Raw genomic sequence first — 27065 nt, 5'->3', positions numbered from 1 at the left:
GATAAAGCATTTTTGACGAGTACGAGCATGATGCGGGTAAAACTCGTCAATATCCGTGCTCGTGCTGAAAGAAAATCCTCACTGGGTAACTGACTGTCTTCATGCTCTGCTCTGTTCTCACGACTTGTTTCGTAACGTACGCAGTGCATTTGACAAGACAGAGCTGAAAACGGCTCATGTCGTGTCGGTCACTGCCTCCACTCCGGTCGTTTTTTTTTTTTTTTACCGTCTGCTTGCTCTTAGTTTGGCTGGTGTTATAAAGTCAGTTGGAAAACTTTACTCATACTGAACGCGGTGCTTTTGAGAAGAATACAGTGAACAAGGCTGACATATTATTTCCCTGTTTGCCACCACTGGATGTTTGCATGAATCACCAAGTTCACACAGATCATTAAAAAATAAACAGTCTTACAGACCACTTACACACATACACACATATAGCTGAACACACAAAGTAGCCTATATTAATATTTTTATTGTATATCAATTTCAGACTTAAAATAATGTACCGATTTAAGCCCTACCCATTTCCGATTTACTACCATGCCCACTTTCAGTTTTGGCCCCGCCCACTCCGAGTACAGATACAGACACAGATAATTTAGATGGTTGAACAGATACACATACAGATACAGATAGTGGTGTACTCGCTCATCCCTAGTAAAGAAGGCAAAATATGTCTGCCTTGGGGTTGTCAAACTTATTACTCAAAGGTCAGCATTTTTTCATTCAAGGGCAGAGGTCTGGAATGATTGGCGATAACTAAATAATACTGTATTTAATCAATAACTTGAAAATGATGCAGACAGGGCTCATAGTCCATCGTCATAGTCCATATTTATTTCAGACTTATATATTTTCTATATATGGAAATTAGATCAGTGTTGTATAGCTGCAAATCTGAGTTGTGTTCATTTGGGATGTATCTACATGGTGCAAGTGATAATATACTGATTTTATGGGGTTCTAGGCATTGATTTTTGTAGTTTTGTTTTTGTGTGCATTTTAAAATAAATACTCCAACGTATTTGACAAGACGTGGTGCTTTTAGGACGTCTTGTGATTTTCTGTGTCTGTTTTAATCTGAGGTAAGGTCTTCATTTTAACTGTTGTGATTTGCCCAATGAAAGTGAGTGGTAGCTTGGTCCAGCATTTGAAGTAATCTTTTAGTTTTTTTTTTAGCAAAGGGGTGTATTTGAGGTTGAGAAAGGCTGACAGCTGAGAAGAAATATTAATGCCTAAATATTTTACATTGCAAATGTGATGTGTAATCCGAAGGGTCTTCAAACAGTGGTGGTATGGTTGATTTGTTACAGTTTATTGTGTGAGATTGTGGGGAACTTGGTAACAATATTGAAAGTTTCCGGGAGCAACATAGGATGATTCTGTAAGTATAATAATAAATCATCTGCATAAAGACTCATTTTGTGGCACTGTGTCATGACGTGGGATTCTCCAAATAAACAAAAGGATGGCTGGAGTCGCAAGGAGTGAAGAGCCGTGCTTTTATTTACAGTGAAAAACAAAAAAAAATTAACCCATGTGGCAGTGAAGCACAACCCACAGTTCACTGTGTGGCATCCCATCACCTTTCCCTCGAGTGCCTTGTTGGCCAGAGCATTACAAGGACTAAGCCCCTCCCCAAGATCAACCAATGTCCAATTAGCACCAAAACTGCTATTTCTGGCCACCACACATTCATAAACAGGTTCCACATTAAACCCACCAACACAATATAAAACACACAAATCATCATAGCAAAAAAAAAAAACCTCCTTCATACCTGACTCTATTTGACAACTTACAACTTGATATTACTTCCGACCCCAAATCTCCCCTCCACTCAGAGGAACATGGTATGGCCAGCACCATTTGATGTTTAAACCTTTGGTCTATGTGTTTTCTGAATGTATGAAAGGCTGAGTGTCAGCTTCACCATGTGCCACCTTTGTCATGTGACGAGGCCTTCGTCACACAATGTGAGTTCCTTCAGTTCTATTGTTTTGTCGTACTGTTGCTGTGACCGGTTCAGTAAAATTAGCAAATAGCATCCCTATTTGCTAATTGTGTGTGTGAGAGTGGGTATCCTTGCCTGGTTCCATGATGAAGCGAGAAGCTTGGTGAATTGACCGTGGTAGTGATTATTTGGGCCCCAGATGAGGTGTACAGTGTTCTTATCTATGGGATGAATGACTCTCCGAAACCAAACTTGCACATGGTGCTAAAAGAGAAAGTTCCAATTTACCTTGTAAAAGTCTATATATGTTATCTGAAGCATGTCTGTTTTTGATGGTTTGTCTGGTGAGGGTGAATTAGAGGGGTGACTGTCTCTTTTCAAGTTGATAATTTTTTGGTAATCATGTTTAAGACAGTGTTGATTAGTGAGATGGGAAGAAAGGTGGAAGGTTGAATTGGGTCTTCATTGGGTTTTAACAGCATCATTACAGCAGTATTCCTGTGCATAGATATGGAGGAGGTAGCTTTAATTTCTGCGGTTACTCTGTAAAATAGTAGTGATCTAATCGGTGTCTATAGAATTCAGACAGAATGCTCGTCCACGTGATATATTATTTGGTATTTTATTCAGGGCTTGACTGAGTTCATTGGAAGAAAGAGACGAATCTAAAATGTTTGCTTGCTCTCTAGGCAGTGTTGATAGGTCCAGGCTGTTCAGAAAGTTACCTATTTCTGATTTGGCAGGCTCATGATCTAAGGAGTTTAGGTTGCTGTAAACCTTTTGAAAGACATTATTTATATCCTGTGGATTCTGGGTAATAGTGTGTGTAGAATTAAGTATGGACAGGATGATTGCTTTCTCTTTTTTGCATTGTAGCAGATGTGCCAGAGAGTTACTTGATTTATTAATGTGCTGAAAATTTTCATATTTGAGTTGTTGGATAAGGAACTATGATTTGTTGTGTATGATTATATTTGGGTTTTACATTGGCTAAATTCATTCTTTGCTCGAAGGTATTTTTTAGTTCTTGTTGCTGTTTTTTCTTGTGCAATGAATATGATATGATTTTACCTCTCATTACTCCTTTGCCTATTTTCCATGACAATGATGGTGAGATTCCTGGAGAGTCATTCATCTCCAGGAAGGATGACCACTCTCTTTTGATCAGTGAACTGAAATCAGGATCTCCTAGAAGTGATGTATGAGAGCACCATTTTGTAGGAGACTTAGTATGTGCTTGGGTATATATTGATGCAGAGACATGATTGCTGATTATAATTGAATGAATCTTTTTCTTTTTTTTCTCCAGGATATGGTGGATGAGACAGTTGCTCTCAAGAAATAAGGCATTTCTGGAGGAAGATTGATGGAGGGAGGAACAACATGAATATTCTCTCAATGATGGTTTCTCATTCTCCACCTATCACCAAGTCCAAAATCATCCATGTATTGTTTTATTGTTTTAGTGGAGCACCGGTTTATTGAGCCACCAAAGGTACTTCAGCAGATAACAGAACTGAAAACTAGCATTTTGTTTTAATTGAAACAAGACTTCTCTTTGTCAAAAATGCAGAAAGTAAATAATCCATACCTGTTTACCCACTATGGACTACGCTGATGTTGATCTATATACATTTGTCTGCCTACACTCATAAACATCTTGATGCTATCTATCATTCTGCCCTTAGGGTCATAACTGGGGATGGTTTTAGAATGCATCAATGCTTAGTATATGAGAGTTGATTCGCAGTTGTTGGCAGTCAGAAGAGAACGGCACTGCATTCTGTTTATGTATATAGCACCTCTTGGTAAACTACATGAGTATCTCGTGTCTTCTTAACTATAAATCAAGTACACACTGTTCTAGATCCAAAGCCTACTTGGTCATCAAGGATCACCATGTCAATACTGAGACTGGGAAACTGGCTTTAAAATACTATGCACCACAGAAGTCGATCTATTTTAATCAATTAAAATTTCTTTTGATAGACAGAGCAGTGAGAATGCCTGTGTGTTATTTCTCATATTGTTGTGTTGTTTCATATGTTCTGAAATTTTTAGATGTATTTTATGTGTTATGGGCATGATTGTAAAAGAGAGCTTGCTCTCAATGGCCTTTCCTGTATTAAATAAGTGTGTTTTACAGTGATAAGACTACAGCTTCTGGTGGCTTTGGCGAGACTGATATAGCAGCTGTTTCTGGTTAAACAAAAATAATTTTACAAAGAGGGATTCTTTCCATAACGTTGTCAGACACAATCTGTGTCTGTCTGTGGCAAAAACAAGCACTTGTATGAGGTTTGGTGGGTGCCATCATACATCACTTCCTTACTGGTTGCATAGTCATTATTTGATGTGTTCAAGTGACTGGCTAATGTTCAAGAGTCAGTGTGGAAACACTGAATTTGGGGAAACTGCTTTCATAACACACATTAAAACAACACAGTTGTACCTACATGTCAGTTTAAAACCATGACTATCAACTGCTCCACTCTTGAAATGAACTGTATTTAATTGTGTTCTGTTGTTGTGTGTTTTCTTGTTAATTATCTTTGTGTATGTTCTGTTTTTACTACACTCTAAACATCATTAGAAATGAGGGCATGCCCTAAATGATTCTAAGGGATTTGAATGGCTGACTGAATGAAGTAGCATGAAAGTAAAACAAAGTGGCAGTTGTTCCACGGCACACACACAATCTCACACATCATCCCCAGAATTGAAAGACTGATGATTGTCTAGTTATTTGGTTATTTATTTAAGGAACATTTGATTTTTCTTATCAGGATTGATATCTGTTGATTTAATGGCCATTTGTGAGTGAGAGACATTTGTGTTTAATTGTTAACCATACCAATTTAACTTATTTATTATTTGGTTTGACAAGATGGAAGTGATGAAACTGAATTGATGGACTGTGTCTTCTTTTTATCTGGTTCATTTTGTTGCAAAGGTAGCAAGTCAACCAGGCTGTCCCTCCAACTTATTTCTATCAATATTTTTAAAGTGACAGGTTGAGGATTATGATTATTCCCCTGTCTGGCACCCACGTCTATTTTCGACAACGGGGATACACCTACACTATAAAGCTGAGAAAAAAGGCCTCCTATGTTTGATTTTTTTCTCTTATTATTTTTTCACATCTTTAAAGACTCATTGAAACACAAAACAAAAAGATAAAAACAAACAAAAAAAAGACAACATTGTCATTGGGCAAAAATTATTTTGCAATTATTATTTTTTATTTTACTGTATTCGAGGGGGTCAACCAGGCACTGGTGTGGAGGATGCAGTCATCCACCTGCTTCATCGATCTCTTTCTCATCTGGAGAACACTGGAAGCACTGTGAGGATCATGTTTTTGCTTTCAACACAACCCAGCCATCACTGCTCAGGGGGAAGCCAGAAGGAGCTAGCATAGACTGCCACTTGGACATCAACTACCTCAACAACAGACCACAATATGTGAGGCTTCGCGACTGCGTGTCCGATGCAGTAGTTTGCAGCACAGGAGCTCTGCTGGAGACAGTGATCCCCCCTTTCCTCTTCACGCTCTTCACATCAGATACTGACACAACACTGACAGCTGTCACATGCAGAAGTTCTTGGATGATACAGCCATCATTGGATGTGTATCACAGGGGAACAAACTGGAATATAGGGAGGTCATAACCAACTTTATAGACTGGTGTGGACTGAACCACCTGCATATAAACACCAGCAAGACAAAGGAGATGGTGACTGATTTCCAATGGAACATCCAGGGCTTGGACAGTGAGATTGTAGAGGATTACAAAAACCTGGGTGTTCACCTCAACAACAAATTAGAATGGACGAACAACACAAATGCTCTGTACAGGAGGGGCAAAGTCTGCACCTGCTAAGAAGACTGAGGTCCTTCGGAGTATGTAGGACACTGTTAAAATTTTTTATGACTGTGGTGGCTTCTGCAGTTTTCTATGCAGTGGTCTGCTGGGGCTGTGGAAGCTCAGAGAGGGACAGGAGAAGACTAACAAACTGGTTAGGAGAGCTGGTTCTGTCCTAGACTACCCTCTGGACACCATCAAGGAGATGGGGGAGAGGAGAATGGTAGCCAGGCTGACATCAATCATGGACAACCCATCCCACCCCCTCCATGAGACAGTGGGGGGCCTTAAACAGCTCCTTCAGTAACAGACAGCTGCATCCAGTCTGTAAGAAAGAACACTACCACAGGTCCTTCATCCCAACAGCTGCCAGACTGTTTAAAGCCAGCATCATGCAATGTAGCACTGTGTTGATGTTGTCTTTCCCAATTACTAAATTCAATGTCCTTTCTATGCAATAGTATTTCTCAAGTGCAATACAACATATGACTGTAGTAGTTTTTCTCATAAGAATACTGGCAATAGTACTTGGGATTTTTATGCCATTTAGTATTTTTATAATCTGTACATAATGAACATATACATAGTTGTTTTTCTAGTCTTTATCATGTATGCTTTGCTTTATCTTGACCCTTCTGAGCCACTGTTTTTGCTTTTTGTAATACTTGCTGGCTGAAACGACTTAATTGATAAGATATAGACTGATAAGATACATACATACATACGTACATATATATATATATATATATATATATATATATATATATATATATATATATATAGATAGAGAGAGAGAGAGAGAGAGAGAGAGAGAAAGAGAGAGATAGATTGATAAGATATAGACTTCATTGATCCCCGGTGTGGGATAGGGTTAGGGTTATCTTATCTGTTTCATCACAGTTGGAACATTTATTACCTGGGCTTGCTCGATGTGACAGTTCTGATGATTACTCTCATATCTTATCTATTAAGATATTATCTACATAGATTATCTATGTTGATCTTGACTATTTCCTGACAAGTAGACGCGCAAGTGGGTAGAGATAGGACAATGTATGTGGAAATAATTAAACAATGCAAATATGGAACAATTAATGCAACTGAGAGACTGTCAGTTATCAATAAGCAAACAATCACCAGCAGAAATAAGAGGACTGAAGAAGCAGCATATATTAATTATTTAATACTAATTATTAATTCTAATTCTAATACTAAGAGTTTGGTGTATCTATCATTGTTAAAGCCTGCAATTGCCAAGCATGTTATACATTCGCGATTTTGTGAGGTTGACATTACAAACACATACCTCTACACTAGTCCTGAAATAATAGTAACAACTCTGCACTGCAAAACATGAAAATAATACCAACACAACAAAAGTTTATCTAATTTTTCAGACATCCTTTTCCTCATTTCTTTTCCAAGCTCAATGTGTCCAGGACAGTGGTGATAAGCTGTAGCTTTTAGCCAGCTGACAGAGTAAAGCATGAATGAAATGAAAATTGAATAATGTGTTCCAGCTCTGTGTGTTGGGTGTTTATGGCTTAATACATGGCTTCCTGGGATTTCCACCAATTCCCTGTGCAACAAATAAGAGCCAATACAGTCTAAAGAGCTAAAGTAAGCCAAGTTGTCCTCTGGACCGAGTGGGTTGTGAGTGCAAACAAAGACACACAAGCATGCACATACATATATAAACACACTGGACTATTTGGCAACGGTAGCTTTTTGCCATCTCTTGCAGCAGAAACAGCATCTGTGTGTGTGTGTGTGTGTGTGTGTGTGTGTGTGTGTGTGTGTGTGTGTGTGTGAGCAGTCATACATCATTACCTGTGCTGGCAGGTGTGATGCAAAGGAGACTTGAAGCATCAGTGTCGTTCAGGACTGTATACAGCGCTGAAAAAAAAAAAAAAAAGTAAACATGTTGGTAATAATAACACTGAAAAGAGTCAGAATCACACTGGTTCCAGTATGTAAACCCAATGTTGCTGTTACTTTTGATTTCTAATTCTGGGCAAGCTTTGGCTGGATGTAACACTAAAATTAGCAAAAGGGTTTTTCTAACGATGATGACTAAAATAACACAACACTTTGCCAAGGACAAAAATGCAGAATTCATTCAAAAATCAAAGGCATTCTCTCAGTGCAGCGATCAGATGAAGTTTACACTAAAAGGTTAGTCAAATGTAGTGCAGTAGTGGCATACACTGACAACATTTGATCACATTGTCTTGACTGGATTCTGACCATTTGATTTGATATTTATCTCGAATCCGTCAGTCCAGCCCATATCCACTGGACACAAGTTATATTTCTGTGTTACTCTCTTGCCAATCTATACAATGCAGTTTTCTGTAATCTCACACCAATTTTACACATTTCTGCTCTTTGTGCCACCACCAAAACACACACACACACACACACACACACACACACACACACACACACACACACACAGAAAGGATTTAAAGAAAACTGAAACAAAAAAACTACACACACGTATACACAGCTGTATGGTGCAAATGATACAATTGTCTCCACCAGATTTTTGTGTGTTTTAATGGACAGAAATGCTCAGAGGCTGCCCTTAACCAATAGTTGGAGAGATATTTTCCATGCTGTTTTTGCATTTTAAAAGGCAATAACTAGCCAAATAGCCAAAAAACTGAAAGATACAGGTTCAGCCTCATGTTGAAAAAAAAAATGCATGAATGGGATATGAAGCCCAACTGTGTTAGCAAAGAGAACAGCTGAGCTAGATTCCATAGTAACACGATGTTTAGTAGATTTACATTAAAATGCAGTTATTCAAATACACAGGTGTAACATACACATAGTGGTGCTTACTTCAATAGCAGTAGAACTACATGCATATATGGTTTCTATTGCACATACTGTACATGCGTAACACATTTTGTTATTTCATAAAATGGGTTTAGCAAGCTTAACCACCCACTTCTGTTTTAGGATTACTTCAGCTGTGGGGCATTTTGACAGATTTGGCTAACATGTTGCCCTGAATGTGTCCTAACACCACTGGATCAGCTGTTGAGCCTCTCCAGCCAGGACTTGGTCTGAGGTCATCTGCCATAAAGGAAATCCAGCTGATTCAAATAAGAGGGCACCAATGCTCACTCCGCTACTCAAACTCTAATTGCAAAACAGGTATGACCTTCTGACTGACGAGAGGTGTGATACTAACTATTCTGAGGCCAGGAAAACTAATCACACCACTGGCATTAAGGCTGGCCACAACCCAATAAATACCCCCAAAACCACTGCTAGGCTGAGGGCCAGGAGAAATCCTGCTAATTCATCATCTGACTAATACTGGGAAACCCACACCTGATAAGCCAGAAACCATTCTGAGTGGAGACTTGATAGCTGGCCATGGCAAAAACTGAAAATCTAACTAGCTAATCTGTCAGTGAGTGGACAGAGCTGTTGCCAGTTATCCTCTCTACACATTCGAGAGGCAGGAAAGTTATGACTCACATGCATCTTATGGAATTCTGCAAAGCAAAACTGGTACTGAGGTACTTCTCCCTGTTACTGGAGCAGTGGCGGTTCTACACAGAGGCCTAGGAAGGCCCATGCCTCTGTATACATGTCCCTGGCCACCCCTGTGGCCCCCCCGTGCTGACCAAATCAAAAAAATATGAATTTATTATGACTTTACACGCGAGTGCTAAACGCGGAACTAATGCGACGCAACGTTCTACACAGGCAAATTAGAGCAGCGCACCCAAACACTGTCGCCTGCCAGGTGTAGTGCTGCTCGGTCGGTGAATGAGAGCTCAGCAACTAGTCTTGGAGAGAGGAGCTACGATTTCTCCTGTTGCAAGAGTCAAACGTGAGCAAAACGATTTCATCTCATAAGTGACTTGTTCTTCCACATAACCGCGTTACTGTTGTTCCTCACACTGATAACGAAATCAAGTCTTGTCTCGATATGTTTAGAAACTTAATCATATCTAAGCAAACTTATCAAAGCAGAAGCACTACCCTTTGTCGTACCCTGGAGTTTTGTTCACATTGAATTGACACCCTGTATTTGTACCCTGTACTGTATTTTTCATTTTTCATTTTTTATGGCCCTACCTCTCTTGCACCTGCACTCACTCTTGAACAAAATAAATGTTTATGTGATTTTAAAGTAAAATAAAGTCTGTAAACACTGGCCCCTCCTTGGCCTCCCTAGTAAAATTTGTCTAGAACCACCACTGTACTGAAGAAGCTAATCGACTGTCAGTCACAACATGTATTCAAATCCAGCCGCATTCCAACCTTGGGGAAAGGAATCAAATCTTTCAGCAGACTCCTTGAATACATGGTTAACAGTGGCATGCTTCACTCATGGGATAAAGTTTATTGACAATTTCAATATCATTTGGAACCGTAAAGACTGCTTTAAGCCTGATGGGATACATCCAAACGTCACTGGTTATAGACTGCTCGGCACCAACCTGCGACATGCTCTTGGCATGTAGATAAGCGCCAAGGACAGCCCACACAGACAGACCGCCTGTTTCTTTCCACCCTCACGGACCCTCTGCTTCACATCACCGAAGGCCTTCAGAGGATGTCTCTGTCCCAGTCAGGGATCCAATGCCCCTCTTCCCCCACCTTCACAATAACCACCAACTAAGGAGTCTAATTCAGCATTAGAATTACCTATTTCTGACCATCACTGTGTGTTTTTTACTGAAAACCAAATCTTAACAAAGACTACAGGGGAATTTTTGGTTCAAAAGAGATTCCTTGATGGCAAAGCTGAAGCGAAGTTCTGTAATATTAGCAGATAATTTGAGTCACGCAGCCATGACTGCTCTTTAAATGACATGGTTGAACATTTCAAAAATACCATGTCATTTGCTTTAAATGCTGTTGCTCCACAAAAGGTTAAGAGGAGATTGACTGACAGAATCTCCCCATGGTTAAACAACAGGACTGTTGATGAGATTAAGAGAATGTGTCAAGAAGCAGAAAGAAAAAGGAGGAAAACTGGGCTCACAGTTCACTGCAATATATGCAAAAGAAATCATGACTGTCTCACAAAACAATATGTCTGGCAAGACTGCATACTGGGAACTCTAGAATATTATTTTTCCCTATTGACCAGCTACCCATCACTGCACCCACCTGTCCACTGTTCTCTGCATCACATTCTGAAGAACTTGCGTCATTCTTTAATAACAAAATAACTTACATTAGAGCCAGCATTGCTGCTGATGTTAACACAGATGACCTTAACAAATTCTGCAAAAAGATTCCAGAACCATATTCCACGTAACCATATTCCCATATTCCATATTTCATTTACTGAGCTCTGACTGTCACTGAGTCTAACTGCTCCACATCATGTGTCCGCCCTGTACCTACAGCATTTTTAAAGAGGGTGTTTGACAGTGTTTGAAGCCATGTCCTGAAGATTATAAATACATCTCTGCATCTTCCCAGATGCATTTAACACAGCTGTTATAAAACCCTTACTTAAGAAAACCAACCTAGATGGTAATACACTCACCACTTACATGCACCAAGATTGTTTGATCTGGTCCGTGAGGCAATTCACAAATACAAAAAAAGCAATTACTTTTTTTCAGCTGCGAGCACCACACTACGTAAAATTGTTCCAGAGTGTCAGTTTGTCTGGACTAACTCATAGAGATGAAGGAAAACCTGATGTGGAAACTCAGTGATAGCACATGTCTGTGTAACTTGGCCTTCATAGTGGACATCACCAAGAAGCTCTCAGAGCTGAACCTCAAGCTCCAGGAGAAAGATTTCAGGACATGAAAAGTAAACAAAAGGAATTGAACATATTTTCTACAATGTTGAACGAGTTGATGTGCCTGACAACCCATACATAAAACCACTGAGCTGCAAAGCAACAACCTATTACTGTGAGCAGCTCTTTTCAAAACTGGCTCATGCAAAAACTCTATTCCGTTCAAGACTCACTGACCCAAACAACAAAGAGAAGCAGTTCCAGTCATTGCAGAGTTTAGTTTGATATATGTATTAAATAAATTTAACAATAATTTAGTATGGCCTGGGGCCCCACCAAGGGGGAACAGGGGACCAAGGCCACCCTCATTAAGCTGCTGAACATAGCCTGTGATGACTTGTTTGTTAGCTTGTGGCTACGCTCTGTCTGAGTGTATATTTTTGCATAACCTGCTGTTGTCTGTGATCTATCACTGAGATTAAAGTTTGAATAATACATTCTCTGTCTGCAAACAGACTCTTGCATACAGCCCAAATTTAAGAGCAGTGCAGACCATACTCACCAACCTGCATGTGTAAATATGTCTATATGCAGGGAACCAATGTAAACACAGCCCCATGCATCCACTGTCCATTGATGGACTATATGCATATCAAGAGACTGCTGCTATATCTCCAGGACTGGTCCAAACAAAATGAGTAGCATCTCTTATACAATATTTCACTCATTGCATTACATCACTGTCAATGTTCATCTTAAAGAAAAATATATGTTTGCCACAGCAGGGTAAGGACTGCGGCAGAAGGCTTTAAGAAGCACCTCAACTCTGGGAAGAAACAGGGAGAATTGCACCCCTGTCATACAGGCCACCCACACATGATGTGCTCTACTGAACACACGTTCAACCTGTGACTGTCACAGAGATCACGACAATTTCTTCTCTTTCAAATAGAGCGAACTACTTCAAGCAAATATGCAGCAATTATTGAATAGCAAGTAAAAAACAAACTAGTTTAATCAAACTCCCTTCAGCCAATACATGCACTTGAACTGTCATCAAAAATGGATATTTAATGTATTTATAGCAGAATCACAGTAAATAAGTATACATTGATCTATAAATTAATAAGTGATTCTTACTGTAACTGTTGTCCAGTTGCACTATACTAACCTTGTTATTTAATTAAAGTTCTGCAGCAATCTGAAGGCAGCAGGACTACTAGTAAACTAAACAAATAAATAAAAATGAAAGAGCACACTAGTGAGCAAAGAGCTAATCAAATAAGACACTGAAGCATCTGGAAGGCAGGGTAGGGCAGTAGCTTGGGCTCTACAATGTAGATTGCATAACTACATGTTTGCCAACTTTATAAAAGGCAGCACAGGCTCACCTGCTAGCTCTCCACATAAATATTTTTCCCTGCAAACAAAAGTATTGATTGTACATAAATGTAAAACGAACCACAAAAAACAAGGTTCAGAAATGTATTTCTGATGCACACACAAATATCTCTGTTTTAAATAAATCTAGCAGATATCCCAAAATATATGCATTTAAAAGTATTTGCAATTTTCAACAAAAACATATTTGGATGTTGTCACATTTATATACAGACTGCTGAACCTGAATTTACTGCTTGTCATTTCTAAACCTCACTGCATTTGTGTTTTTTTTTTTTGTTTTTTTTTTTTTTTTGAGACTCCCCTGCTGCTGCTCCATACACTAATGCATACTGTTCAACAAGGAATTATCTGGAGCCAATCACATGGCTCCTTTGGTTTCAGCCAGTCACATGGATGTAGATTCCAGGGTATCAATTAATATGATCATGTAGTGTTATGTCCATATACACGATACACAGTAATTTAAAAAAAAATGAAAAATTCTTAGCTTTGAAATGTTATTGCCCGTTGTGTAACACGGTTGCTTAGTTTTGGCATTTCTCGCAGCACAATAATCTGACGTTGTCCACAATTTGAACAGGTCAAAACATCTCTGCAAGATGACGGCAGAAGACTGCAACATCTATTGTGTTTGTCTACAGCCTTACATCTACCTGCAGGTCAACTTCAACATGGACTCTAGAAGCTGCTGTCCACAGGTAAGTGACAACTCTCCCGTTATTCATCATTTAATATGTTTCAGTTATAAGTTCTTCCTAAGTTAGTTAGCTAATGGATGATCCTAGCTTCTCTATCAGCATTATATAGCCAACGTTAACTTGTTAGTGTACATGTTAAATGTCACATCATTAACAGCATTCAAAAGTGAACATATTTAATCATTGGGGCGTTCGATAGCTCACCTGGTAGAGTGTGTGCCCCATGTACTAAGGCTGTGTTTGGATCACAGTGGCCCAGGTTTGATCGGGAGCCCTTTGTTGCATGTCATCCCTACTCTCTTCCCCCTTTCCTGTCTCTCTCCAGCTGCACTATCAAATGAAGTGATAAGCACCCCCCTACACACCCACCACAAAAAAATCATAAACAAACAAACAAACAAAAACATATTTAATCGTGCACAACAGGAGAGTTATCACTTACCTGTGGAGAGCAGCTACCAGATGCTGGGCAGCTGTTTGACGTTCGTTCTCTCTTTGTGTTCTAATTCTAATTGCAGACTATGCAGATGTAACACTATGTGATCACACTAAATGACACCTTTGAATCTCTGCTTATGTGATTGGCTGAAATGGAAGAAGCCATCTGACTGGCTACAGATAATTCCCTGATGAAAAACATTGGTGAAGTTACACATGACAGGCAGTTTGTAAAAGCAGCTTCAACAATCTGTGTATAAATGTGACAACATCCAAATGTTTTTTGATGAAACTGCAAACTTTTAAATGCATATATTTGTGGATCCCTGCTCTATTAATTTTAACATGAAATATTTGTTTGTGCATCAGAAATACATTTTTCCATGCGATATTTTTCTATATGTGCAGTTGTGTTACATTTCTATACAACAATAACTATTTTTGTGTGCATTGAAAAATATTTATGGGGAGAGAGTCATTCAAATATAAACAGTGAAATACATCTGTGAATCCTTCTGTGTGCATTCATTAATATTGAGACCGATCTGACTCAATATGTTCATCTCATTCGAATGTTCTGAATAATTGACAGAACTTCCCCACATCTCTTTGCACATCATTTAGGTCTCTTATAACTTGGTATTCTGCTGTTTATGCAAGAGACATTGGTTTGCCGGGGCTCATTATTCCTGTGCATCGTGACTGCCTTTCCAACTTATTTTGCAGTTTGTTCAGCATTTCATGCTTTATTACTGAAATAAAGCATGAAATGCTGAACAGTGCAAATACTGCTGTATCTGTAAATTTTATGATACGTGACAATTTGGAAACTGAGAGAGTAGACTTAAGATGGACAAAGTGTCACATTGATGTGGTCATATCAGCGGCTTCACTGAACTAATTTTCATTATTCACTTCAGTTCTCATTTTGCAAACTAACCGTTTCCTTTGCGCCTCTTGTTGATCTTGCGCAATTTGAACAAGTCAGACTGAAAAAGGCATGAATATAAATTCCAGACATCCTGGAAATAGGCATTTTATTTTCCCGACGGTAGTATTGGAGGAAAACCTCTACTTTTTGTAAAATATGCTGATGTAAAGTATAACTCCCCCTCACCTTCAATAATGAATTTCATATAGTATGAAATACATACTATATTTAATGGGATACTACCAAGCACTATTCCTGTGGACAAAAAAAGGCCTCTAAGAAAAATGTAAGCCTAGCAGCAGTTTTAACAGTCAAGATTATCATCTACTCATCCACTGGCTACTACTAGCTGCACTGAGTTACCACTGCTAAACTACCTCAACTTATATTACTAACAACACCTTTGCATTTAAGATACAAACAGCAAGAGTCTAGTCGGGTTGTCATACATGCCGAAACAGGTCTAACCGCCACCTTCTGCCACCTTCCAGCTTCCCACTGTCTTCTGTCACTGCGGGCCCTAACCTATGCTGTGTCCATCAACTCTCTGAGTGCAGGTCAATGTGAGCCCACTGCTGTGGTCAGACTGGAACTGACCTACCTCTCCTACCATCTGGAACTCCCACAAGGGATTGTCATCCTTTTTTCAACACTTCCAAAACCTGAAAACAAAAGCTGTACCAGTCCATTCCAAATGGCATAGAATGTCACCCTGATAATACAGGATCACGTCCCAGTAAGCTAGGGATCTTACACAAAAAAACAGGTTACTCGACACACCCTGTTTGTCGCGCTGTCTGTCAGCCACAATCTGCCTGGAAACTGATCCCCTCCACAAGGTTCAGTGTGTACCCTGTTCCGGAGTTATGTCCTACAGTTAGCTTCCAGCCCACCAGGGTTTGCTGATGTCACACTGTCAAGAATTTTAATGGAGGCAGCCCACATTTTACAGCAGCAATTATGTCGCACCTGGACAAAGATGCCAAATGTTGTAAGTGACGCCAACAGCAACAAAGGCTGGAACTGGAAATGATAGGAGAGTAAAACCAAACATGGATTTGAACATTTTGAATAAACTGCCTTCATCTTTGTTGCCACAGGCAAATTCACACATTCACTGCATTAAGGAATGTTGGTGCTTCCATGAAATCCAGTCACTGCACCAGTCTGAATAGGGTACGAGGGAGTAGAGCACAAACCACCTATATCATATCATTCTTTCACATCAACAATGACTAAAAAAATAGCAAGTTCAAGTCAAATAGGTAGCTTTCCTGTCAGGATCAGCATCAGTCAATGTCCCTGCTGACCTGCTGTTAAAACATTCACGCAGGAGAAGTGATGTGTTACCTTTTACTGAATTCCCTTTACACTGAAGTGGATCAGAGGGGACTCTCTATCAGCTCTGAACATGTTGTGTGTCATAATCATCACAGGAGAATAATTCGTTTTATGAGTTGAGACAGAGCATGTTAACTGTGAAGTGCAAGTGGCATGTAATGCTATTCTTTTTGAGTTAATTGGAGGAACACCAGCTGCTACCAGGTTTGTTGCTCTCTCTCTCTCTCTCTCTCTCTTTATTTATTTGGGTCTGTTCAGGTGAAGTGCATTTTGCATCTTATACATGTATATGTACTGTATATATTTATGCATATTGAGTTCAGGTAAGTTTGCAACAGTTATGTTAATCTAAAGTACAATGGCAGGGATGAAAAAGTACAAGAACATTTTGCTCAAGTAAAATTACTGTTACTTCAAAGAAAATTACTTGGATAACATCTTCTCCGATAAAATTATAAAGCAGGTCAGTTAAAATGTACTCTGAGAACTATTAAACAACACCTTACAGATACAAAATGAAGTACATTAACATGTCAACGTATGCACCATAACTATAACATCACACCATCCACACCACAGAGCCCTTGTGCTCAAGTCAACTATAAACTCCTCGTGTAAAGGCGCTTCAAACATTACAGCTTGTGCACACAACTGATTTTTAATCAGAAATGCACAACTGCCTTCTTCAGTAAAGCCACACCAGCATTAACCAGAAAGGACGACAAAACCCTGACAATCAAACCAAAATGTCCAACAATAAATAGCTAGTACTACAACATCCACATCTGTCCACACTCATATATGTAGTGAAGACTTTGAGGAGAATTTAATGAAAAAATATTGTGTTTTTTTGAAACTGAATTCATCACTATATTAACATGTATGATTCCAGTGAATGATTTCCAGTGAGAAACATGCTGTTTTTACTCAGAGAGTAAAAGAGAGTACAGAAGACGGATAGAGCGCTTCATCACATGATGCAAGGACAATCTGAAGCTCAATATCAGCAAAACCAGTGAGCTTGTGGTGGACTACGATGCAGAACATTATGATGTCACAGCGAAGTTAACCTTTGACTATTTAGATATAAAATGTCATCACTTCGTCATTTTATTATTATTATTTGTGTGAAATATTGTCATAATTAGCATTTGAATTCTTGAGATACGGGCAACGAGGTGTTTTGTGTGGTCACAGTGTCCTTTGACCAGAAAAATCTACTCACTTCATCCTTGACTTTAAGTTGACTTTTACAACAACTTTTCCTTCAAGACATTTCTGTGATATCATGTTTACGAGAGTGGGACGGAGGTCACAGAGACCTTAATCTTTGACTCTCAAAATGTAATCAGTTCATCATTGAGTCAAAGTGACCATTTGTGCCAAATTTGAAGAAACTCCCTCAAGGCATTTCTGAGATATTGAGTTCCTCAGATGGGGGTGCACGTACGTACTGTAAATACAGCGGGATGGACGGACAACCTGAAAACATAATGCCTCTGGCCACGCCTGCGATTTGACTTCAATAACAAAACAGAAGAGGGCAGCAATACGCCTTCTAAACTTCTAGTCTGCCTAATCCATCGTATAGCATTAAGGCGATCACCAGAAATACTAGATGTTGGTACATGCATGCTGCATGTATGACGCTGATTATATTTACTCTTTAGGGACCAAAATTTGGTATCAAAAATGATAAGGCATTTTTTGATATATGATAGAACTGAAGCAATTCATTTGGTACCATTAAAGTATCAAAGTTTGGTATCCAGCCCTAGTTTTTACACACTGAGTAGCACACACACACGAATGAAGCAAACATGGCCAGGCAATGTTGTGGTTGTTGATGTGCTCCTCTGTGCAGTGACTTACAAGCATCAATAAATTCGTAGTAATCACGTCTTTGAACATCATTCTGTGGGTCAAATCCTCTTCCACTTGCTCCAGGTTTAACTTCTCTGTCCGTTCATTCTTAATACATAATTTAACCAGTCCACTCAGCCTCTCTTATCCCACTGAGCTCCACACAGTTTTCTAACAGTGACTATAGCAACATACACTACTGTTAATAGAAAAAAGATGAAAGCAAAATGCAGTTTAAAGAGAGATTTTGGTAAAGTTTTTATTTTGTTGTCAAAAAAGAGAAGAGAAAATATTATTGACTTTTTTTTTTCAATGCAGTGTGTTTGTGTGTGAGGGAGTGTGTGTCGGTAGATGCTATTCACAGAAGTGTGTGTGCATGAAAGCAGAAGTAGCAGCTTCAGTTTAAAACTGATGAGTTAACTATTTAAAAGCCACACGCCTTTCAATAATATACAACAGCCTGGTATGTGCCAAACATGACAAGTATGTTTAAAGGTCCTTCATATTACTATCAAAATGAATCTGAATTTGATTTGATTCCATCAGACCAATCGATCAGACACTTTCTGCAAAGCTGCATTCTTAATCCTTCGACCTGCATTCTTTATCAGATAATGAAAAGATAAAATCTGATGTGAAATAAGTGTGACTAAAATGAAAAAAATAATTAAATAAGAGTTTTGGCTGGGTGAGATTGACCAAAGCATTCAATATGACTTGATAACTGAAAAAAAAAAAAAAAAAAGTCATCAGTTTTCATTGACTAAAACTAGACCTTAATACTCAAGACCCAAACTTTTAGGCAACAAATACTTTAAGCAAAAACACAGGATGACTAAATATGATAAAAACTAACAATATGGCACAGTAGTAAGACTAAAACTAAAACACTAGCACAGTGCAGAGTGCCACCTCTCCAGAGCTCTGCCCTCCTGCGGTCACAGGCACACCAGCACCTTCTGCCCCTTTGGGGCCAGAACTCCAATAAAAATATAGAATAATAACAATAATACTAAACCTGAGTTGAAACAGTGTTGGTAAGCATGAAATAGTCCTATTCAACTACTGTAGTAATCCATATTATGGCATGAACCACTCAACTAAGCAGAGAGTTATGACAGTCATTCGCTACTTTAAGACCTGAAGGTCAGTCAATCTGAAAAATTTTAAGAACTTTGATTACATCTTCAAGTGCAGTCACAAAAACCATCAAACAGTATGATGAAACTGCCTCACATGAGGAGACTAAGAGTTACCTCTGCTGTAGAGGATAAGTTCATTACAGTTACCAGCCTTTGAAATTGCCAATTAACGGCACCTCAGATTAGAGCCCACATAAATGCTTTACAGAGTTCAAGAAGCAGACACATCTCAACATCAACTTTTGGAGGAGAGTGTGTGAATCAGGCCTTCATGGTTGAACTGCTGCAAAGAAACCACGTCTGAGGGAGACCAACAAGAAGAGGAGAATTGCCTGGGCCAAGAAACACAAGGAAATCTGTACTTTGGCCTGATGGGTCCAAATTTGTGATTTTTGCTTCCGACCACTGTCTTTGTGAGATGCAGTGAAGGTGAAGGGATGGTTCGCATGGAGGAGGAGGTGTGATGGTGTGGCTTCGTTGGTGACACAATTAACTAGTACGATTACCATAGTATTGTGCAGCTACATGTCATCATGCTTTGTGCTTCATGGAACCGTCGTTTGTTCTTCAACAAGACAATGACCTGAAACACACCTCCAGGCTATGTAAAGGATATTTGACCAAGAAGGAGAGTGATGGAGTGCTGCTTCAGATGACCTGACCTCCACAGGAAACTACCCACCAACCTAAACCCAAATGTGATAGTTTGGGTTGGGTTGGACCACAGAGTGAAGGAAAAGCAGCCAACAAGAGCTCAGGATATATGGAAACTCTTTCTAGACCAGGAGTGAGCAATTCATTTTTACAAGGGGCCGCATGAGAAACCTGAGCTGTGTTGGAGGGCGAAGACCAACAATAACTTGAACTTAATTCTGCTCAATATTAATTTTCTCCCATTGTAAAAAGCAGTAAATTATATATTTCAATTAGCTGCTACTGGTAATCAGAAGAAAAAGGATATTCTGTAAATATTTCTATAAATATATGAAATTGTGATGTAGGTCAAATAGGAAAATACTCCTATAGAAGTAATGAACAGTAAAAACAAAAACAATCATTACATCTGTGTCTCATTTTATTTTTAACATGTTCATCTTCACAAATACTGAAAATGTGTTTTGCAGTATGTTAAAGATCAGCAGTTGGTCAACTTTATACAAAAAGCAAAATGTGCTTTTAATGTTTTTCACTTCATTTTACTTGTTCAGTGGAAAAATCCAGTCTGTTTTGAGCTCGAACAAGTGCATTGAAATCTGGCTGAATGTCTGAGAATGTCTGCATTCTCTTCAAAAAACAGTTCACTTGTTCTGGCCATTTTGTGGGGTATGACATAACTTGTCTTGACAGCTGCATCTCTGGATGTGCAAAGTTTAGTAAAAAGTCCTTGTTGATTTTGCAGCTTAGCTAGCAAAGCATCCGACTCCCTTGCGCGCTCTGGATCAGACAACTTCTTGTATTTCTCCTCGTGTTTGGTCACGTAGTGGCGATTCAAACTGTAATCCTTGAACACAGCGATCTGTGTACTGCAAACTAAGCTCACGGCTTTACCTTTGACTTCTGTAAATAAATATTTAGCAGTCCATGTCTTGTTGAAAATGCAGCATTTGGTATCAACTTTTGTTTTTTTGGCGTGAGCTGACATTTTGAGGGCTAGCTGGCCAGCATCACTTGTAGCTGATCACCCATGATCACCCATTGGAAAACATTCTAGGTGACCACCTCATCAAGCTGGCTAAGAAAATGGCCCTAATGTGCGAAGCTGTCATTAAAGCAAAATGTGGTCACTTTGAAGAATCAGAAATATTAAGGATGCACTAACACCACTTTTTTCTGGACCAAGTAAGATTATAAGTACTTCTGTTTGTGTAGTTTGTGATACTGAGCACTCATACAAGTACTTATAATAATATCAGCATCAGCACACACACACAATCTTGGACTTAAAACCTTGCGAGGACACTCATTGACATAATGCATCGCCTATCCACTTACCCTAATCCTAACCATCACAACTAAATGCCTTACCCTTAAAACCAAGTCTGAACCCTCTGTTGGTCCTTACGATGTAGCAAGTACACACACACACACACACACACACACACACACACACACACACACACACACACACATCATCATCATCCATGTGATTCTCTGAGAATCTGAGAATGTTTTATCAAATTGCTTGTTTCAGGAGTTACTTTTCACTGCTTCTTGACAGTTTGGCAGAGGAAAATTTGCACTCTGCTCTGTTTTTGTCATCATTTTATCATAAAACATCTGCTCTTGCACCTCATCTGCCGACCTGCTCAACTGATGAGAGGCTAACGCTATATTGCTGTTAACTTGTATTGTGTGCGATTGTATCAGTCATTTTATGATTACAATTATGAGTACATGAGCACAGGATGTGATACTGGTGTCAGTATCGGGGCATCAGTATAAAACAAACAGCATATTTTGTATTATTCAAACTTTTTTTTGTTTGCAATGGAATTCCATATGTGTTCTTTTAAAGTTTGGATGTCTTCAGTATCAGTAATCTACCATGAAAATAATAAAAAAAAAAAAAACATTGAGTGAGAAGATGTGTCCTGACTTGACTGATAACACATTTCATATCCAACTAGTAAATGGACTGCATTTATAGTAGTTTTTTTTTTTTTTTTTTTTTTACAATTTGTCTCTCCTTCACACATTCACACACACTGACGGCAGCATTGGGATTGTCTCTTGTAGATAATGAAATGAAAGTGATGTCTAATAAAATTGATCAATTTGGAAAATAAAAGAGGAATTAACATTTTATAAAAAATGGAAGAGTTTTAATAATTTGTTTAAAAAACTGTTGGTTCATTTATACATTTTATACAATTTATTCTCATGATGATTTTAAAATGTCTTTTCACTTCCATTTGAATGTTTATTATAGGGAGAGAATTTTCTACACAGCGAACACGGAGAATTATTTCTGCTGAAATGAGCTTTACAGTCAAGGACAAAGGCGACACCACAGTCTGATATTCAGGTTAAAGGGTCAGTGGGAGCGCAACAGAAGAGACTGACAAAGGACGGAGGCAAAACCTGAGGGCCGAGGTTAAAGGTGATAATTGTTGAAGATGGAGTCGAGTGTTCTCTGCTGCATGCATTTGCACATGAAAATCTATGTTCATGGTGCTCCACGCTATCTATCACTTCCCATGTTCCCTTGTGCATTTGAGCCAGTGGACTGAAAGCGCCGTGCAAGCCCATGGAACGGAAGATTTTACACACACACACAGTACAGCACATACACATACTACTGTTTAAGCCTGGCTGAGCACCAATGAGCCTGCTTTTAATGTAACCAACCAGCCAGCAAGAGGCACACACAATCACTGTGCTGAAACACACTGCATTTCACTGCTGTTGTGTGGGTGTCTTGTGTGTACATGCTAATATAACCAGTCAGTCAGCAACAGACCAGCGCTTCCAGTGCGGGGTGGCAAAAATGATAGAAGATTCAAAAATACGTCAGAAATTCGAAACAGTTTTTTAATCTGATGTTCATTCATTTTTGATAGTAAAATTAAAAACAGAAATTCACATCCATCTTAAAATTCTGGCACACGGCTAAAAATATTTCCGTGAAAAAAGGATACAGATGATCAATACTGATGAAGGATAATCTCGACCTGTCACAGTCTGTCTGTCATATATAGGGTCTAAGCACTGAAGTTTTTGGGAAACGCACGCTCATCCTGATATTTTTTCAGAACCAGACTCAATAAAACTTGAGCTCCCACAACTCGATGGGATGATTACACTCGCCATGCTTCAATCTCATTCTCAAAATACTTCTTTTCTTTTTTTGCTCATGCTGAACAAAATGTAAATGTCAAAAATGTGGAAAGTGAATGGCATGAATAGTTACAATGCACAAAAAAGAATTTCTCCTTTGTGATTTGCTTCACTTCTGTGATAGTTTGAAACGGCGCGCTATCATCAGGAAAAAATGAAATGAAATGTACAGTGAACTGAAATCATCACCTGGCTGTAATTTCAATAAAAATATTATAATTCTATTAAAATTATAAGACTGGACTTATACTACTTTGATACAGTAAAACTAAACTCACATCGAAGTCAACACGAGTCCTTGACACAAAAAACAAGTCTAAATCAAATTCTGGTTCTGCTCTTATGTTCTGCAGTTTCACACCATGTTTGAAATACTGTCTTGTTCTGTGTTTCAGCTCTGTAAGCTTCCAGCAAAGGAGTCCTACTGATTCTCGCTGGTCATCCCAAGTCAGCCAACGTACATTAACAGCCTAAAAGATCTGTGTTTCATTGGAAAGGTCGTTGTGGTCCACTCTCAAGTAGAGCATGCTACAGGACTAAAATGACTTGGTAGAGGTTGGAGAAAGATTTAGGCAATGGTGAAATGTTACAGTGACTTCCAGGTGGAATGCACACCCAGGCCAAAGGCGTCAAAGTCAGATGTTTTATATTTGACCATCCCCTTAAACGACCTGCACGCCATTACTATTGTCCTGTGGAAAATGAATATATGAATGTAGGATTGTCTGAAGGATTGAAAAATAAATAAATAAATAATATGAAACAATCCATTTGAATCACTTTTGGAGTTAGACTGTGGCTTCCGGGCGGATATGTTTTCGCCCACAGCCTCACTGTCTCTCTCGCGCTCTCTCTGCACAGCACAAATTATGAGAGAGGCTGCCGAACTGAGTGCGCTGGCAGGAGGTGATTAGCCAACACTGAATGGAGCGGTCACTGAGAATCGCCGCTCTGACACCAAATCTAAGCACAATAATTACGCAGAGGTGTCTTTATTATTTATTTAGTGTACATTACATGAAGGAAGCCCATTCGACAATAAACACCCTGCACATGTACAGATCAATCCTTTTACACACATGATTGACAGAGGCACACACACTCACTAGATTAGATTAGAAATGGCAATTTATCTGTGTTTTGGAGACCACCCCATCAAACTTGAAATTGTGCTGCTTACAGGGGAGCTCAGGTGTCTTTTAGGGGAGGTACACGCCTCTAACTCTTCTGTAATTCGAACACTAATTTGTATTAATTTACACCATTTACACTATATCAATAATTTTGCAGTGTGTGACTGGAAATGGGATTGTTGGGAAATGGATTAAGGCTAATCTTGATGCTGGACACTCTCCAGTCTCTCCGGCACTCCAGACGTCTCTCAGTGGCTTGTGCTAAACCAATATCTGATGCTCAGTATCTCCAGTGTAGCGTAGCCTTTAGGCTGCATGCAAACACAGGCACTGAACCCAAACATCGCTTGATTAAGATGTTTCCATTGATTTATTGGACTTGTTAATTAATCAGTCCTATTAGCAGGAAGGCATCACTTGTACTGCTGCCTATATTTAACATAAATATATCAATGATACGAGCAGCATTATGAGAGTGAAACAGTATTGCAGATTAATTTGTGGTTTATTTTAGATTAATGTGATAAGTCAATAATTTGTTAGTTACGTTAATGTTTGCATGTTCGCTATGGTGGGTCCTGCATAGGAAATTAAAATTATGACACAGAGTCCTGCATATGTCTAGTCTTTAATTCTAAGTTGTTGTTGTCTTTATCAATCGATGTGCATTAAAGCATTGAGACAAGTTATCAGAGCAATGCAATAGCACTAAGAATGGCGGCAGGAATTTCCCAGAGAGGTACCATGTGAAAATCAGCCGGGACACATTAAAATGACTAATACAACGAGGGAATCAAATTTTATTAAAGAGGCCATTTTATGAAATAAAACATATGATCAATTTTGAACTTAAGTATGACTTAAGCAGAAAACCACGTGTAAAATTTTACTTTGACGTGGAAATGATCTCATCTCTCAGCGAAGTCTAGACTTGACAGAAGTGATTCCCCTGCTGGTTATGTAGAGGTACTGCAGTTCGAGATGCTCATGCGTTCAAGCCTGTGGTGGACTTTGCATGAAGAATGTGATAGGAAGCACATAGGAATTAAAGGTGTGAGGAATTAGCAGACCTACAGTCATTAATTTTGGACACACCGCATGAATAAAAATTTCAGATTGAATTCTAAAGCAACATTAGCCACCCCTGGCCCCGCCTTGTGTGTCTGTTTCTGTTTGTTTTTAATGCTTTGTCTATGATTCACTCATTTTATTCTGTTGTTCCCTTGTAGTTTAAGGTTAGACCATTTCTTTTTAATGTGAGGCACAGTTTTGTCTTTCGTTCACGGCAACAGTGACTGCGTGTTCGGCTTTGCTACTCTACCAGCACTAGCATTACTTCCACTGTTTAGTTTACAAAAAATACATGTTGTCTGGCTGAAATCTCCTGTACATCACTGTGATTTTGTCTTCCAAAACATTTGCTTTTCTCTTTTATGTCCATGGCTATTTCTGACAAAACCCTCATTCATTCTGGCATTACAGAAGACGAAATCGCAAGGCGGCGGCGGTCAGTTCAGTTGATGAGAGATTTATAGATCACAGGTGCATAAGTTGACATTCTTAGAACCTGCTTAAGCAAGATTTTTTATACCAAGCATCTTTTATGAAACAAATGTATGCAAATCATCGGAAATAATAAGTATAAAACCAAGCACATTTCTATAAATGAGGCCCCTTATTACTAAGGTATAAATACTTAAAACATTGTTGTTGTTGTTTTTTGTTTTGTTTATAGAAACAAGAGACACGAATTGGCCAACTAGAGCAGGTTGACGTTTTTAAGAACGCTTAAATGATTTACATCGATAGCCAAGTGCTCCTATCCAAATCTGTCCACGTGAAAGTACTGTGCGAATTCATCGTTCTTCTCGACTATCTTCCGAAGGAAAGTGTTGGTCGATACATTTTTTTCACCGAATTCTGCTGTCACTATATTATCCACATTAGGGCCATTTCAGCTCTTTATGTTCTTCACAGGTGAAGCTTTCACAACGTCAGCTGCTATATAAACACCTAAATACCAGGAGAATGGCATCTAAAGTGTAAATTTAATTAGCTGAAGTAATTTTGTGAGCTAAACTCACACCTCCACTCTCATGAGGTCCAATTTTGATTAATTTCATATAATACCTCCCAAGGGTAAACAACAGAATAAATAAAATAAATAACTAAAACAAAATAAAATATTCCGCAGATCTACTCTGTGGTATTTAAATATGATTACAGATGCCAATATTCAAACTCAGTTTTATCATCTCGAGCACATTACCAACCTGCACACCAGAGGCACAGAGAGGCTCTATTATTAACTGGCAAACAAGTAGCCTACTTTGTCAGGAAAGGTGACACGAAAGATAATGGTACAAATATTCAAATGTTTTCCTTTTGATTCTGAAGTCATGAAAGACAGCACAGCACGGTCCCCCTACTGCTGACTCCCGCTGTGCATCCAACACCTCCTCTCAACTCAGGAGTGGAGCTAGCAGTTACAAATATCAACAAGTTCCTACAACCATCCTCTTTATCCTGATGTTGTATCTGTAACCTACTTTTACCCCCGAATAGTCCCCTATTATTATTATTATTATTATTATTATTATTATTATTATTATCTACATTTCTATCAAACAACAACCAATAATTATTAAGTTACACACATAAACACACACACATACAAACACACACACATATATATATATATATATATATATATATATATATATA

The 27065-nt window shown here is 38.8% G+C and overlaps 1 protein-coding gene across 4 annotated transcripts in view; it reads right to left on the bottom strand.

The window, feature by feature from the left end:
- Positions 1-27065, bottom strand: part of tenm3 (teneurin transmembrane protein 3) — a 339741-nt gene that overhangs the window by 309404 nt on the left and 3272 nt on the right. For all 4 annotated transcript variants that reach the window (XM_076729445.1, XM_076729446.1, XM_076729447.1 and 1 more), the window contains exon 2: positions 7654-7719. The gene's annotated coding sequence lies outside the window, so the exon portion shown is untranslated. The remainder of the gene's footprint in view (positions 1-7653; positions 7720-27065) is intronic.

Source organism: Chaetodon auriga, chromosome 4 (assembly GCF_051107435.1).
Source record: "Chaetodon auriga isolate fChaAug3 chromosome 4, fChaAug3.hap1, whole genome shotgun sequence".
Taxonomy (NCBI): Eukaryota; Metazoa; Chordata; class Actinopteri; order Chaetodontiformes; family Chaetodontidae; genus Chaetodon; species Chaetodon auriga.
Note: the sequence above shows the minus strand (reverse complement) of the source record. Positions and strands in the feature narration are given on the sequence as shown.